This window comes from Chionomys nivalis, chromosome 9 (genome assembly GCF_950005125.1).
Source record: "Chionomys nivalis chromosome 9, mChiNiv1.1, whole genome shotgun sequence".
Taxonomy (NCBI): Eukaryota; Metazoa; Chordata; class Mammalia; order Rodentia; family Cricetidae; genus Chionomys; species Chionomys nivalis.
This window is the reverse complement of record NC_080094.1, coordinates 64515771-64532190: the sequence shown is the minus strand read 5'-3', so window position 1 is coordinate 64532190 and position 16420 is coordinate 64515771.

Sequence of the window (16420 nt, the reverse complement as noted above, 5' to 3'; positions counted from 1 at the left end):
CTTATAGAAGCAAAGACTTTTAAGGTCAAGATAAAATTTAAAGTCTCACGAACATTTTGATAATGACTTTTTTTTTCTGTTTTTACTCCTGATTTGATGACACATACAGTTCATCTGCCATTCGATGAGGAGATAGTTTTGTTGCTAGAGAGTAAAACTCGAAGGGCCAAAGGCCATTTTCCCCTTTTCCATACTGAGGCTTTCCAAGGGCACAATCTGTTATGAAGCAGGATTTGTTAGTACATGACACAGCTTTTGCTTTCTTGGAATGTCCATGGCATTTGGTAGCTGCTTCTGTATCCTTTGATCATGATTTTTTGGGGCATTTTACAAATCAGCGAATAGGAAACCACGCAGGGGAGGTAGTCATGGTTTCGGTTCACCTTCTCAGGGATGCTATGTGATGTGTATTTGAAATGTGGTTTACTGGCAATTTGGAACCAATGTATTCAAAGTCATGGCACTGGCAATGAGAGAGGTTTGAAACTTTGTAAAGCCCTACAGAGTTAGCAAAGACAATGGTCAGCCCTGTGTATGATGAATGTCTTATAGTTGATCGGTCAACCTTTTCTATATTTCTAGGCGACTGTGCTACCTCTAGTCAAGATCATAACTTGGTGCTGTGTAGCTCTCTTGAAGGCATCAGTTATAGCCATCCTGTGCCTTAGAGGTTGATTTAAGGTGAGTGACATGCCTGGAATGAGTTCCATAACAAAGAATGATCGGTTATTATAAGCTAAGATGGCCTGTTTGTAGAGGTAAGGGAAGAAATGCTGGTACCTTGTCTGGCCTTCCTTAAATGAATTAGGCAAACACCCTTGATAGGAGGAACCAATAATGACAGTCTCCTCAGTGGTATGAAAGGCAGGACCTATTTTTCTGGAGTCTCTATTCTTAAAGCCAACTTGATTTGAAGAGTCTTGGAGACGAACGGGAAGAAAGTAGCAGCCAGTTCACAAGAGAACATAACCGCTGCTAATCACTGTGCCCGTTTGTTTGTGCTGAGCCCTTGAAGAGATAATGACAGGCCATTTCTCCCCCAGGTGGCATTTGATAGTATTAACTTATCACCCAAACGGAGTCATTCCATCTGTATTTCTGGGACAGATAGGATCACCCCTTCAGTGAACAAACCTCTCTGAAACATGACCTAGCAGTTTACTGGACCTATATTCAGAGTATCTAGAAAACCACTCATGTTTATCTTTTTACTTAAACCTTAATTGTCTCATTTCACAGATGAAGAAACCAAGTCATAGAAGGCAGGTGGCAGTGGCAGGGCTAACGCTTCAGTGGAATCTCCAGTCTCCAGGCTGGGATTTCTCTTTCCAGCCAGCCCAGGCTTTCTGGGAGAAGCAGGGACTCTAATGAAATCTGACTGTTGGCCATGGGTGTTGGACTCCTTCAGTGTGTCCGGAAACAAGGGGGGCAACTTACTGACTGGAACTTCCTGCATCAATACTGAATCGACCCAGACAGCTAACCGATAGCGTGTTCCAGTAGCAGAGAAAGGAAAAGCATGAGGCAGCTAGACTGTAATTAAGAATGAGTGGAAAACAGGAAAACAAATGTTCTCACAGGCAGGCCAAATATGGTGGTGCTTGGATGAGTTCCTTCCTGCTTTTGGCAAAGCAGCTGCCATTCATGCTGCAGAAGGCTCTCAAGATGTCCAGTGCCCCCGGACGCTCTAACAGTGGGTCCTTTGAACAACTCGACAGACTGTGGACTGTAGTAGGCGAAGCACTGGGGTCGAGGGGGGCTAGGAGGAGCAGAACCAGAAATGAATATAGTAAGGCTCCTTGCTTTTGAGTTGCTGCTAGTCTCGTGGGAAGGACTGATCGGTTGTAAACAACCTCTTGGAACATGAGGCAGAATGAAGTACGTGCCATAACTGAGTGAAAAAGTCAGCTGTGGGAGCCAGCAGCTAGAGAACTCTTTCCAGCAGGGATAATGGAAGCTTCAGGTGGGGAAGAGATTTATTGCAGGCCTCGAAGGACAGTGGAATTCAGCTGGAAGAAAGCAGGGGGAGAATTTTGGGCTTAAGGCCTAGAGATCACAGGCTGATTTCCTAGGTTCTAGTTTATTAGTGGACCATGGTAGGGGGAGCAAGTGGTGATCAGCAGGGAACCAGGAGAGGGTTAGGCACAACAAATAACAGGGGAGAGATGACTTTCATGGGCGTAGGTTCAGGAACGTGGGAGGGTTTGGCTCTAGTCTATTACTCAGTTGTCCTCATTGAATTCTTGATGCCAATAGAGTTGGATAGAAGCAAATTAGGAAATTAATTAGCTCTCTGAACACCTAGCAGCCCTCAGCGGAGTTCTAGGGTAACTGCTGACAAGATTAAAGAGTAAGTTGGGTTTTAATTTATACAACAGTCCTTGAATCTTAATCTAACTAGCTCAGTTCTGTACATAGGCAAAGAACAGCTTGCTCAGGCATGAATATGGAAATATGATATAGGTATTCCGCCTAGATTTACATGCATAGTTGAGTGGAGAAGTTAAAGGGACAGGAACATATTGTACGTTTAACAGAGTCATCTGATGTCGAAGAAAATGTGACATGAAAAAGACTCCAGAGATTTGAGCAATTACATTAGTAGCTTCTTCTTGAAAGACGGGGAAGGGGCTTTGAGGAAGGGACATCAGAGGTCTTCATGGCATCCGGGGAGGTTGGAAGCTTTCCTGCCTCTTTAGGTAACAATGCACAGGAAACTCAAAGCAGGTTTAAGAACTATTTCTTCTAACAGTCAGGAGCTAATAAGGTTAAGAAGATTGTGAGCCAGAGATGGTTAAAGGTAGATCTGGTAGTAACCAGAGGAGGAGTCTGGGGGAGGGAGATTTGCAGCTCTGGGAAGAGAGTGGGAGTATGGCCTTCAGGTTTCCCTTGTCCTAACTGTCATTAGTAACAACAGGGTCTTGCCATATTGTGTGCTATTGTTTACTTGACAGGCATGGTAGTACAAGACTGTAATCTAGACAGGACTGCCACAAATAAATAAATGAACAAATCAAGCTCTCTATTGAAGGGTTTTAATTTTTGGAACTGTTGGAAAACTATTGTCTTTGTTATTTATTTTCATGTATATGTATGTATGCTCCAGTGAGTACATGTGTATAACATGTACATATATGTATGTATGCATGTATATATGTATGCTCCAGTGAGTACATGTGTATAACATGTACATAATAACTGAAGAGGCCAGAAGAGGGGGTTGGATTCCCTGGAACTGGAGTTACAGGTGGTTCTGAGCTGCCATCTGGGTGCTAAGAAGTGAACCTGGGTCTCTTCAAGAGCAGTAAATGCTCTTAACCAGAGTCAACTTTCCAGCTCTTTGAAAACACTTTGTATGCCTAGGCAGTTTGGATGCTCACCTTACTAGACCTGGATGGAGGTGGGTGGTCCTTGGACTTCCCACAGGGCAGGGAACCCTGATTGTTCTTAGGGCTGACGAGGGAGGGGGACTTGATTGGGGGAGGGGGAGGGAGGAGGCGGTGGCAGGGAGGAGGCAGAAATCTTTAATAAATAAATAAATTAAAAAAAAAGAAAAAGAAGATACTGTGTTGAAATCAGCAAACAGGAAGTTCAATTCTAAGTCTAGCTATATGGACTTCCTTGGTAGTAAATATTTGAATAAATGTAATGATTACTAGCTACAATTTGTTAAATTGAATGTTGAATATGTATGTATATACATATAACTTATAAGACACTGTCTAGTTAATCTCTCACAATAGTTGTATATACCTGGCTGGTCTCACTCAGAATCACTGTACACCTGAAGATGACCTCTGATTCTCTTGTCTCCCATTCTCAAGTAATGACATTACAGGCTTGTGCCCGGTGTCCAGCATATATCATGTAGGGTATCAAATGCAGGGCTTCCTAAATGCTAGGAAAGTTCCATTCCCATTGAGGTGCAGCTCCACCCCACAAAAGCATGTGGAGAATTGGTCTAAGGCATTAAAAAAAAATCTTCTAGAAAACACTTAAAGAACTTTCTCTAAACATTTGATTGGTTTTAGAAGACCTAAACCGAATGGCCCTAGGTGACCTTCATGAATGGAATAATAAACTTTCCCTTTTATTATGTGCTGTGTGCCAGGTGTTATCTTGTTGACTGCTTAAGTGGGGCCATAATTACTCTAATTTCACAGTTGAGGGAACCTAACCTTTAACTGGTTAAGCCATTTATGCAAATGTATCCAGTTCTAAATGCAACCATGAACCCCGGCAACATCTGATGGTTGGAATAGGCTAAGAGCTTGGAGGCACAACATAGGATTACCTTGAAACTTCCCCTTCCTGTGACACCAAGAAAAGAAATTCTGGGCAGAGACAGGCAGATCTTTGTGAGTTCGAGGCCAGCCTGGTCTGTAAGAGCTAGTTCCAGGACAAGCTCTGTAGCTACAGAGAAACCCTGTCTAGAAAAACCAAAAAAAAAAAAAAAAAAAAAAAAAAAAGAAATTCTGTACCATTACTTCCTAGAAAAGCCAAAGCTTTGGGTGGGTAAGAGTAGTTTCAGCATTCCCGTCACCCCGAGGAGGAGAGGGCAGTTTTGGGCAGGTGCTGGAGGCTGATCACTCCATGGAGCCCCGGTGTGAGCCTCCAGCTCTGCTAACACCTTTGGCTCCAACATCTGTCTGGCAAGAATCTTGTTTTCCTCCCAGCCAAGCTGGGCTGGAGTTTTGTGATAGTATTTGACTTTAGCAAGTTTCCACACGAGCCTCTGATCTAATGTTGGAACAAAGCAACAGTCGGGGAGGCATAGCTTGGGAGGAGCCAGGCAGGGGCTGAGGCCTTGGGTCTTGTTAAACACCATTCCCCTCCAGGTATGTACTTTTCTCCAACAGTCAAACTCCTGACACATGTCTGGGCTTCCCTCTCCCCGCTAATGCAAACATTGTCAATAGAAAGAAAAGAGAAAGAGTCCATAGCTGGGATTTGAAAAACCTCTGCTTTTAGGTGGAGGATCAAGAGCCCTTCACGTTGCCAAACATTATTTGAATTTTGTAGAACAAACACTGGAGTCTAAGTTACATCCTCACATTCAATATTTGGCCAAGGTGAAGTCTCCCACTTGAGGTACCTGTTAATTGCTTTCAGATAAAGGGGGAGACACAATCAAAGTATTGTAAGAGCTTGTTTGTATTACCTCACCTGCTTCTGAACCAGCAAAGAAGCAGGTCTAGGGAAGGGGAGTGGTTGCCTAGGATTCATGTCATCCCTTGTAGCGATTCAGCCATAGAGATCACAACGCTGTTTTTGTTCACATCAGTGTCCAACAAACTGAGTCGTTTGTTTTGGAGCAACGTGCACATACATATTTATTTATTTATTTTTTTTAAAAAAAAACCTTATTTTTTTTCTCATTTTATATGCCAAATCCAATTCCTACTCCCTTCTCTCCTCCGTCTCCCTCCACCTTCCGCCCTTCATCCCAGCCCCCATCCGCTCCTGAGAGAGGGCAAGGCTTCCCATGGGGACTCAACAAAGTCTAGCATACTGCCCTGAGGCAGGACCAGGCCCTCCCTACTATATCTAGGTTGAGCAATGTTTACCTCCAAAGAGAATGGGTTCCAAAAAGCCAGAACAAGCAGCAAGGATAGATCTTGGTCTCACTGCCAGTGACCCCACAGTCTGCCCCAGTATACAACTGTCACCTACCTTCAGAAGGCCTAGTTTGGTCCTATGCTGGTTCCCTTGCTGTCAAGCTGGACTTGGTGGGCTGTTGTTAGCTCAGGTAGACTGTTTCAGTGGGTATCCCCAACATGGTCTAGACCTCTTTGGTACATATATAAGTGATCCACTAAGAACAAACAGTGTTTACTACCAGTAATTATTTGGACTTAACGTACCAATATCTGTCACAGTGTGACTGAAGGTGTAAACTCTGCAATTTCCTGGGTTTCCATCTCAGCTGTGCTATCTTCATAAAATGGATATCCTAGTGAGACTATCCACAGACCAAGATCAGTAAATCCTGGATGTATATCAGGGATCATTCCTGTCATATGGAGACCCTGAAAATTTTGTTTGACTCTACAACTAACTAACCTCCTGCCGTTTTGTGCCTCAGTTTACTCATCTGCGAGAAAATAGTCTTACTGTTTTGCCAGTCAAGATTCCATGGGGTTATTTATGTGCTGTTCACAGAAGAGACTCGTTTAATATATTAATAGATGAGTATTCATTGAGTACCAACCGTGGCAAGTTTACTCTGTTCAAGGAGTTTCTAACACACGAGGAAGACAAAATTAAACAAGCCATGACAGTAAATGATAATTGTTAAGCTAGTTGAGTGCAGGGTACTGGGTAAGCACAAAGCAGGAGTAGATCACATGGTTTGAAAGTGTGAAGGTTAAAAAACACTTCTTACCAGTGATAATTAAACTAAAGCCCAGAGGATGGCTAAGCATTAACCAGGCAAAGAAGAGAGAGAAGAGTGTTCCATGGAGGGAAGACAGCATATGGAAGTTCGGGTGTCAAAAAGAGCCTGGGAATAAAGGATTTTTGCTCTACTTATTTACTTTGAGGCAACTTCTCCCCAAAGGCATTTATTTTTGGTTCAGTGGCATTGACACCATGCCTTTTCACACAGCACGGTGTGTCAGCTTTGAAGAAGCCTTATCTTCTAAAATAACTGACGGTAGAATAGGAAAGCAGTGGGATTGGATTATAGAGACCGGCTTACAAGCATGTGGAAGCAGCTTACTCTCGAAACTCACTTGGGTGATGCTAAATGCCTTCCCCTGTAATCTGCATCAAGCCTAATGCTACTCAGATTTTATTCCCAAATGCACTTATTCTTGTAGTTTCGAAGCTGTTCTCTTGTTATTTTTATACATCCAAAGTCAAAACAACGAGGAGGAACCGTTGCCTGTTCTACAGTGATTGTCAGATGAGGAGCAATCTTGGAGGTGTCCCGATGAAAAACTAATGCATATCAGCTACTCATGCTGGCACAGACCTGTAATGCCAGCAGTTGACTGAGGCTGAGGCAGGAAGATTGTTGTGAGTCTGAAGTGAGCCTCAGCTACATAACAAGATCCTGTTTCAGAAAACAAAACAAAACAAGCAAAATGAAATGTGCATCTCATGAGTGTGTGTATGCACGTGTGCGTGTGTGTTGCAGAGAATAGTTTTGGGTGAACAAGTGTCTGTCCATTGTCAGTTCAAACATCTTAAGATCCTTTTTCTTTGCCTTCAGCATGTTCATTAAGCTAGTAAGGATGGCAGTCAGAGTAAGGTTAGCTTTGCTGGTGGGATAATCTTCCAAAATAAGTAAGGAAGAGGTTGGATGGGAGCTAGATGAGGCTTAGGGAAGAGATAGGCTGTAGAGGACTCTTACTTTGTGGATTGATTTTCCAGAAAGACTGCAATCTTGGATGCTACCTCTGCCCTGGTTTCTAGGAAAGCATGACACCCCACGGAGACTCCATATTTTTCACCTTGAATAAGTATCCTATATAACTAAGACTTGCTCGTTGAATAACTGCATTCTCTTTCTGATGATGGTATTTTTCAACTTTATAAAAATGTGTGAACTTTCTTACATTGAGAATTGTTAAATATAATGTTTCTTTAAATTGAGATATGCAGTTATCATTATCAGAATTAACCAAAGAGCTAATGCACTGAATTTCATAAGATTATTATGTATTAGTTAAAATTTGCACTTGTAGTTTTAAAAGATAAAACTTAACATGTATTTCTCATCATCTGATTTTCAAAAGGATGTTTATCTTTACAGTTCTATTGTATTCTCACAGCATCCTTGTGTATCCTGTGGGCCCTCCCCCTGAAGAAAATGCTGAGATAAAATTAAAAGTACAAGAAATTTATTGAGGGAAATGCCTACTAAAGATAAAGAGGAATATATACCTGTGTGTGTGTGTGTGTACAGGTATACATATATATAATTTATTTCTTTGAGAATTTTATACAATGTGTTTTGATTATATTCATCCCCAACTCCTCTTCCTGACTCCTCTCACATCCAATCCTAACACCTAACTTCCTGTACTGTTTTTTTTTTCTTTTTGAAATTTTAAAACAACCCATCAACCTCAGTTTGTGACGGGGTCATGTATGGAAGAGGGGAAGACTGCCCTTCATACACCCTTAATCATAACTGATCTTCCCTGTCTAGACGCCATGAGCTGTCGTCACTAAGGGGAAGATGTGATGCAAAACCATTAATATTTCTCATCATCAGAGAAAGGCAATTGTGATGGTTTGAAAGAAAATGGCCTCCATAGGGAGTGGCACTATTAGGAGATGCGGTCTTGTTGGAGGCAGTGTGTCACTGTGGAGGCAGGCTTTGAGGTCTCTTTTGCTCAAGCTTCCCTCAGTGAGTCAGTAGACTTCCTGTTGCCTGCAAGATGTAGTACTTTCAGCTACCAGCACCGTGTCTGCCTGCATGCTGCCCTGATTTCTGTCATGATGGTAATGGAATAAACTTATGAAACTATAAGCGAGCCACCCCAGTTAAATGTTTTCTTTATAAGAGTTGCCGTGGTCATGGTTTCTTTTCAGAGAAATAGTAACCCTAAGACAACAATTAAAATCACAATAAATTATTACCTCACACCTGTTTGGTTGGCCCCTATTGAAAAGATGAGATTCAGGTCAGAGTGACAGCTCAGCCAGCAAGCATGAGGACCCAGCTTCCATCCACAAAACCTGCATTAGAGGCCAGGTGTGGTGGCTCGCATTTGTAATTGTATAATCCTAGCACCTGGGAAATAGTGAGAGGAAGCTCTCCGGGGCCCTCCAGACAGTCAGCATGGTCTCATCAGTAAGCACCAGTTCCTGTAAGAGACACTGTCTCAAAAAAACCAGGTGGAGAGTCTCTGAGAAATGACACCTAAGGTTGACCTTTAACCTCTAGTGCATGTGCACAGTGTTGACAAATGAACACACACACACACACACGCACACACGCACGCACACGCGCACATGCACACACACACGCATGTGCACACACACATGTACACACGCACACGCATATGCTGAGGATCTTGAGAAAAGGAAAACCATGTGATACTTTGCTGAATTACATAATGGTTCAGTCATTTTTAGAAGACAGTGTGAAGATTCCTCAGAACCCTTGGAATGACTCTATGATCCAGTATTTCACAAGAAGAATTGAAGCTCTTGAAGGGATCTCTGCACTATACACAATAGTCAAGATTGGAAAACAATCTAAACGTCCATGGAGAGATGAATAATGTGTTGTTAGTTTATTTGTTTGTTTGTTTATTTATTTATTTATTCTGTCAGTCTGGTACAAATTAGAGTCACCTGGGAAGAAAAACTCTTGAGGGTTTGTCTCCACTGAATTGACCTGTGGGCAAGTCCACAGAACATTTTCTTGATTAACGACTGTTGTGGAAAGCCCCAGATCACCATGGGTGGTCCTGGTGGCCTAAGAAAGCAGGCTGAATAAGGCAGTAAGCGGCATTCATTCATTTCCTCTACTTTAGTTTCTGTCTCTTGTTTCTTTCATTGGCTTCCACTGATAATGGACTATGTGCTATAATCAGAAGTAAACCCGTTCCCTCCCAAGGCTGCATTTGGTCAGTCTTTTACCACCACAACAGAAAATAAACTTCGAAAAATGGATTTAAACTCTACACACACATGTGAGTATGCACGCGTGTGCACACACGCACTAATACTATTCAGACAGAGCATGAAACACTGTCACTCTGTGCAGCATGAATGAATCCAGAGGCTACTCTGTAAGAAAGACCTGACACAGAAAGAGAAGAACTGTATCAGGTCACTCATATACTGAATCTAAAACAGTCAAACCATAGAAACAGAGAGCAGAATCGTGGGTACCAGAGGCTGGGGACAGTCTTTAGCAAAGATGGAAGGCAGAAGTAATGAGTTCTAAATATTATCTAGGGGTGATTCCTTGTGTTGCTCTGTACATTAGGATGACTACAATTAGTAATAATGAATTGTATGTTTAAAATAGTGAATAGGATGTCTCATAACAAAAACATGATTTCTCATGGTGGGTGCAGTGTGGCTCTGAGTTAGTTCCTAATAGACCGATGGGGAGATCCTGAATGAAAAGCGGTGGCCAGAAGAAGTTTGTGACAAGCAGAAGTACTCTGGGTCTCATTTCATTGTCATGCTTATGTATCATTGGAAATGACATGGGGAGGGTATGGACCTAGCCTCCAGATCATCAGAATGTGGCAACTCTAGGCTGGAGAGATAGCTCAGCAGTTAAGAGTGTTTGTTGTGCAGTCCTGAGGACTGGAGTTTAAACTCAATGGGCATCTCACCACATGCTCACACCCCAAGGCTTGTGGTAACTGGAGAATTACTGGGTTTGCTGGCAAGCAAAAAAAAGAAAGAAAGGGGGGGGGCAAGGGAGGGAGGGAGGGAGGGAGGGAGAGAGAGAGAGAAGAGAGAGAGAGAAGAGAGAGAAAGAGAGAGAGAGAGAGAGAGAGAGAGAGAGAGAGAGAGAGAGAACCAAACCAGAAGCAAATAAACAAAAGAAGCTAGTGCCAGGTATGGGAGGGACCTTGCCACCAAGGGAATAGGTGATGAGTGTTAAAGGAAGACATCTAAGGTCCTCTCCTGGTCTCATCATGTAAACATGTGTGCACACATACAGCAAACAAACAAATAAATCTGTAAAAGGTATAGAGCGTGGACAATACCTCAACTTCTTTTTGGAGGTATTTTCTTTTTCAGGGAGATTTCTGCTCACAGTTGTCCTCACCTGTCCTGCACTGGGACACAGAGCAGGTTCTAGTATATGATATAATGACATATTTTAGTTTTCTTAGTTGTCCTTTTCTGAGGCAAGTCTCTGTGTAACTTTGACTGGCCTCGAAGTCACTATGTAGAACTGGCTGGTCTTGAACTCACAAAGGTTAATCTACCTCTTTTTCTGGGAGGAAAGGTGTTCACCTCTACCCTTGGCTTTAGTTGTCTTTTAATGTAGTTTTTGAAGTATTTTGGAAGTGTTTTTGAAAAAAAAAAAAACCAGTGGTGATGGTGATTCTAATAGTGTGAATACCCCTATAGCCTCCTTTCTTTGGATCAATCTGGGTCTCTGAACTAGAGGTGGAATCTGTTGATCCTCTCCTAGAATCCAGCTAAGCTCTATGCTTTACTTAGACCAATATGAACCAGCTGAAATATCATCCTATTGGCTTTATGAGTTTAGGCAACCCTTCTCTTTGATATTTCAATGATGACACATCATCAGACAGAATCAAGTTTAGAACCTGTGATAGTTTGCATGAGAATGGTCCCTACAGGTTCCACAGGTCCTTCCATATATTTGAATACTTAGTCCTGAGCTGGTCGAAATGTTTGAGAAGAATTAGAAAGTGTGTCCTGGGGGTGATCTTTGAGCTTTCAAAATCCCAAGCCATTCCTGGTGTGTTCTCTCGGCCTCATGCCTATGCATCAACTACTGCAGCACCACGCTTCCATGCATGCAGCAATGTTCCCTGCCATGATGATCTTGGACTCTAATTGAACCTAAGAAACCAAATAAACTTTTTTCTTTAAGTTGACTTGGTCATTGTAGTTTGCCACAACAACAGAGAAGTTGCAAAGACAGAAGCATTCTTCAAAATAACTTTCTAGTGTTTGGCAGTTTTAAAACCACAAAAGACAAATTTGATGAGCTGTTGGAGACTGGAGGAGATAACAGAGGGAAAAAAAACCTATTAAATGCAATGTGGGACCTTGAATGGGATATTGGGGTAGAAAATGATCACTAGTAGATTACCAGGGAAATTTAAAAACATCTGCAGTTTAGTTAATAGTACTATAGTATCCTACTGTCCTTACTGTGATGAGGTGATGAAGTGTCAAGATATTAATATTAGTGAAATCTGAATGGTGTGTGTCCAGAACTTCTATACTACTTTTGTAATTCTTTTGTTTTTTAAAGATTTATTTTTAAAAAAATATGCATATGTTTGTAGAAAAAATGTCCATGTGTGAGTATAGTTAACCAAAGAATCCAGAAGATGGAGTCAGATCATCCAGGGCTGGAGTTACAGATTGTTGTGAGCCACCTGACTTGGTTACTGGGAACTGAACTCAGGCTCTCTGCAGAAATAGTCTACTTTTAACTGATGAACTGTCTCCCAGGGCTCTATTTTTACAATTTTTATGTACATCTAAAATTACTTCAAAATAAAAAAGTTAAAAAAAATTCTATTGTGATACTACAATGCTGAGAAGACTAAGTTAGGCTTAGAGAGAGAATCTTAGAGAAATGAGCCATGGTAGGTGCCACATGGATGAGTGAGGCCTATATGGATCATCTAGCCCAATATAGCCAACAAATGACTCCACCTTATACAATGTGTGTCCCTCCATTGAGCCTCACCTGAGTTCTAGGCTGCAGAACCATGACAAATTATGTTACATTTGCCAAGATGCTGGTTTAGGGTGTTTTGTGGCTTCACGGTAGCTAGCTGGGACAGCAAGGGAACAGCAGTGGCAGATGATCCCATAGAGTTCCTTCTCCATAGACCGGGGCTGTTGGAAAACATGGATCATCTCAACATTTGAAAACTGATGGCTTTTACTGTGATATTATTTGATGTGGTCCAAGGACTTTTGGTCTCTTTTCAAAGAGCGACTTCACTGACTTATCTCAAGTGAGAGTGCCCATCCTCCAGGTAATTCATTAAGGCAGCACCAACCACAGGAAGTATCTCTAGTGGTAGTAGCAATGGTTTTTAGAGGTCTTCTACAAATGAAAAAGTCTGGTTAAACCTATTAATCAGTGAACAGATTCATATCATTTAAGATCCTCAGTTATAAATAGCAGAATCTATTGTAGGAAAAGGATGTATTAAAGACATCCCCATTTAAGAGAACAGGTTGCATCCGTCCTCTGGTCCTGGAAAACAGCCAGAGAACTTGTTCTGATGCAGTGATGGAGAAGCGTAGTTCAGAGAACTTCCAGCAGCTGGATAGATCAGTGACAGGAAATCCCAGTGCTAATAATGTCCACCGTGTACCTCCTGTGTTGTTTGAGCCTTAATCATAGAAACAAGAGCTTGGTTTTTGTCTCAGGAACATGGATTCCACACTATGCCTATTTTGTATCTTTTCTGCTTCCTAAAATTTGAGAGACTTTATCTCTTCAGATTATAGAAACCAAGATGTTATCTGTGAGGAGTTCTGGAAAATGTAGTTCCCTCTCTTTTGTAGCCATTGCAGAAAGTTTACTTATTTGTTTGTTCGTTTATTGTTTCAATATTGGGGCCAGAATCCAGGCCTCAAACATTCTAGTCAAGTCCTTTACAACTAAACGGCACCCCTAACCCGAGATGGATATTAGAATGATTGTGGGTAATTCAGTACATGGCAGTGGTTGCTACATTGCTTTGTCTTCATTTGACACATGGGGTTTATTTCACAAAATGGTGATAATTTTTCTTTCCCATTTCTTCACAAGGCTTTAACAACAATTGCTCATATACTAACAAAATAGAGATAAAACGTCTAAAACTATAATAGTAAAAATACATCAGGACACCACTTCCTGAATATAACACCAGTAGCACAGACACTGAGATCAACAATTACAAAATGGGGCCTTCTGAAACTGAAAAGCTTCTGAAAGGCAAAGGACACTGTCGATAAAATAAAACAGTAGCCTACAGAATGGGAAAAGATTTTCACCAACCCCACATCTGACAGAGGGCTCCAAAATATATAAAGAACTCAAGAAACTAGACATCAAAATACCAAATAATCCAATTTAAAAATGAGTACAGATTTAAACAGAGAATTTTTAACAGAAGAATCTCAAATGGCCAAGATACACTTAAAGAAGTGTTTGACATCCTTAGCTATCAGGGAAATGCAAATCAAAATGACTCTGAGATACCATGTTAGACCTGTCAGAACAGGTATGATCAAAAATGCTAATGACAGCCTATGCTGGAGAGGATGTAGAGTAAGGGGAACACTCCTCCATTGCTGGTGGGAGTGCAAACCTGTACAGTCACTTTGGAAATCAATATGGCTGTTTTTCAGAAAATTGGGGATCAATCTACCTCAAGACTCAGTGATACCACTCTTGGGCATATACTCAAAGGATGCTCATTCATACCACAAGGATACTTGCTCAACAGTGTAAATAGCAGCATTTTTTTTTTTGTAACAGCCAGAACTTGGAAACAAACTAGATACCCCTCAACTGAAGAATGGATAAAGAAAATGTTGTGCATTTATACAATGGAGTATTACTCAGCTGTAAAAAACAATGACATCATGGAATTAAATCATCCGAGAGAGATAACTCAGAACCAGAAAGACAAACATGGTGTGTACTCACTTAAACCTGGATACTATATGTAAAGCAAAGGATAACCAGGTTACAATCTACAGCCCCAGAGAAGGTTGGTAACAAGGAGGACACTAATAGGGATGCATGGATCTTACCAGGAAGGAGAAATAGATGAGATGATGAGATTTCTTGGGTAAACTGAGGATGGGGGTGGTCAAGGGGAGAGGATGGGAGATGGAAACGTGAGATATCAGGATGGTCAAGTTTGGGGAGGGACAAAGAGGGAGTGCAATGAAAAAAATATCATGATAGAGGGAGCCATTATGGGGTTAGGGAGAAAGCTGGTACCAGGGAAATTCCCAGGAACCCACAAGGAAGATTCCAGCTAGGATTCCTAGCAATAGTGGAGAGGGTGCCTGAACTGGCCTTCTCCTGTAATCAGATTAGTGATTACTCTAATTGCCACCATAGAACCTTCATCCAGTAACTGATGGAGGCAGATGCAGAAATCCACAGCCAAGTACTGGGTTGAGACCCAGGAGTCCAGATGAAGAAAGGGTGGAGGGACTATGTGAGCAAGGGGAGGGTGCTCAAGATCGTGACAGGGAAACCCACAGAGACAGCTGATCCGAGCTTGTGGGAGCTCATGGACTCTGGACGGACAGCTTGGGAGCTGGCATGGAACTGACCTAGGCCCTCTGTATCTGGGTGACAGTTGTGTAGCCGGGTCTTTTTGTGGGGCCCCTAGCAGTGGGACCAGGACCTGTCCCTGGTGAATGAGCTGGCTTTTGGGTACCTATTCCCTATGGTGGGATGCCTTGCTTAGCCTCGATGCAGGGGGGGAGGGTGCATAGCTTCAATTTGTTATGCCATGCTTTGTTGACTCTTATGGGAGGCCTTGCCTTTACCAAATGGAGATGGATGAGGGAGTAGATGGGAGGAATGGAAGGAGAAGAGGGAGGGGAAACTGTGGTTGCTATGTAAAATAAATAAAAAAAATTAATGACAAAATAGTGATAAATAGCACCATAAACCCCAACACTAAATGATGTGCAAGCTATGTTATTCATAAGACAAATACTGCATGATAAAATTGAATGGCATGGCAATAAAAAACAAAGCAAAAAAATCTATTACTTAATATTTGATTTTTGTTGCATGATATAAAACAGTATTTGGGTCTTACAAGGAGAGCAGGGCCCCTTGTTCTGGCTGCCCAGCTAGCTTACACCCGAAATAACCACACAGAAATTGTATTAATTAAATTACTGCCTGGCCCATTATCTCTTGTTTCCTGTTGGCTAACTCTCACATTTGATTTAACCCATTTCTATTCATCTGTGTTCACCATGATGTCGTGGCTTACAGGGAAGATTTAGCATGTCTGACCTTGCATCTCCATGGCGGATTTCTTTCTCTGCTTTCTTCCTCCCAGGATTCAGTTCTGTCTCCCTGCCTACCTAAGTTCTGCCCTGTCACCAGGCCCAAAGCAGTTTTTTTTTTTAAATTGATTCACCAATGAAAGCAACACATAAACAGAAGAACATCCTATAACAATTAGGTTTAGTTCATTTCCTCTTAGTAGCTAAGAATTTACTCAGGAGTTAGACTCTCTGACTCTATTTTGACTTTCTAAGTGATATCAGGCTAGTTTAGCAATGTAGTTCCATTTCTCTAAATCAAAGATGATAGTGCTAGCCGGGCGATGGTGGCGCACGCCTTTAATCCCAGCACTCGGGAGGCAGAGGCAGGCGGATCTCTGTGAGTTCGAGACCAGCCTGGTCTACAGAGCTAGTTCCAGGACAGGCTCCAAAGCCACAGAGAAACCCTGTCTCGAAAAAAAAAAACCAAAAAAAAAAAAAAAAAAAAAAAAAAAAAGATGATAGTGCTCTCTACCTTGTGGGACTGTTCTGAAGATTTTATGAGAAAATCTAGGAGAGTGAAGTGCATAACATGTATATGCTTACCTTAGTTCATTTAGTGTTGCTATAACAGAGACTGGACAACACTGGTTTGTTTATAAGAATAGAATTTGTTTCTCACCATTATGGAGCCTTGAAAAGTTAAAAGCCAAAGAACAGCTTGGTTGCTGTGTCTTTCACACTGCAAAGGAAGGAG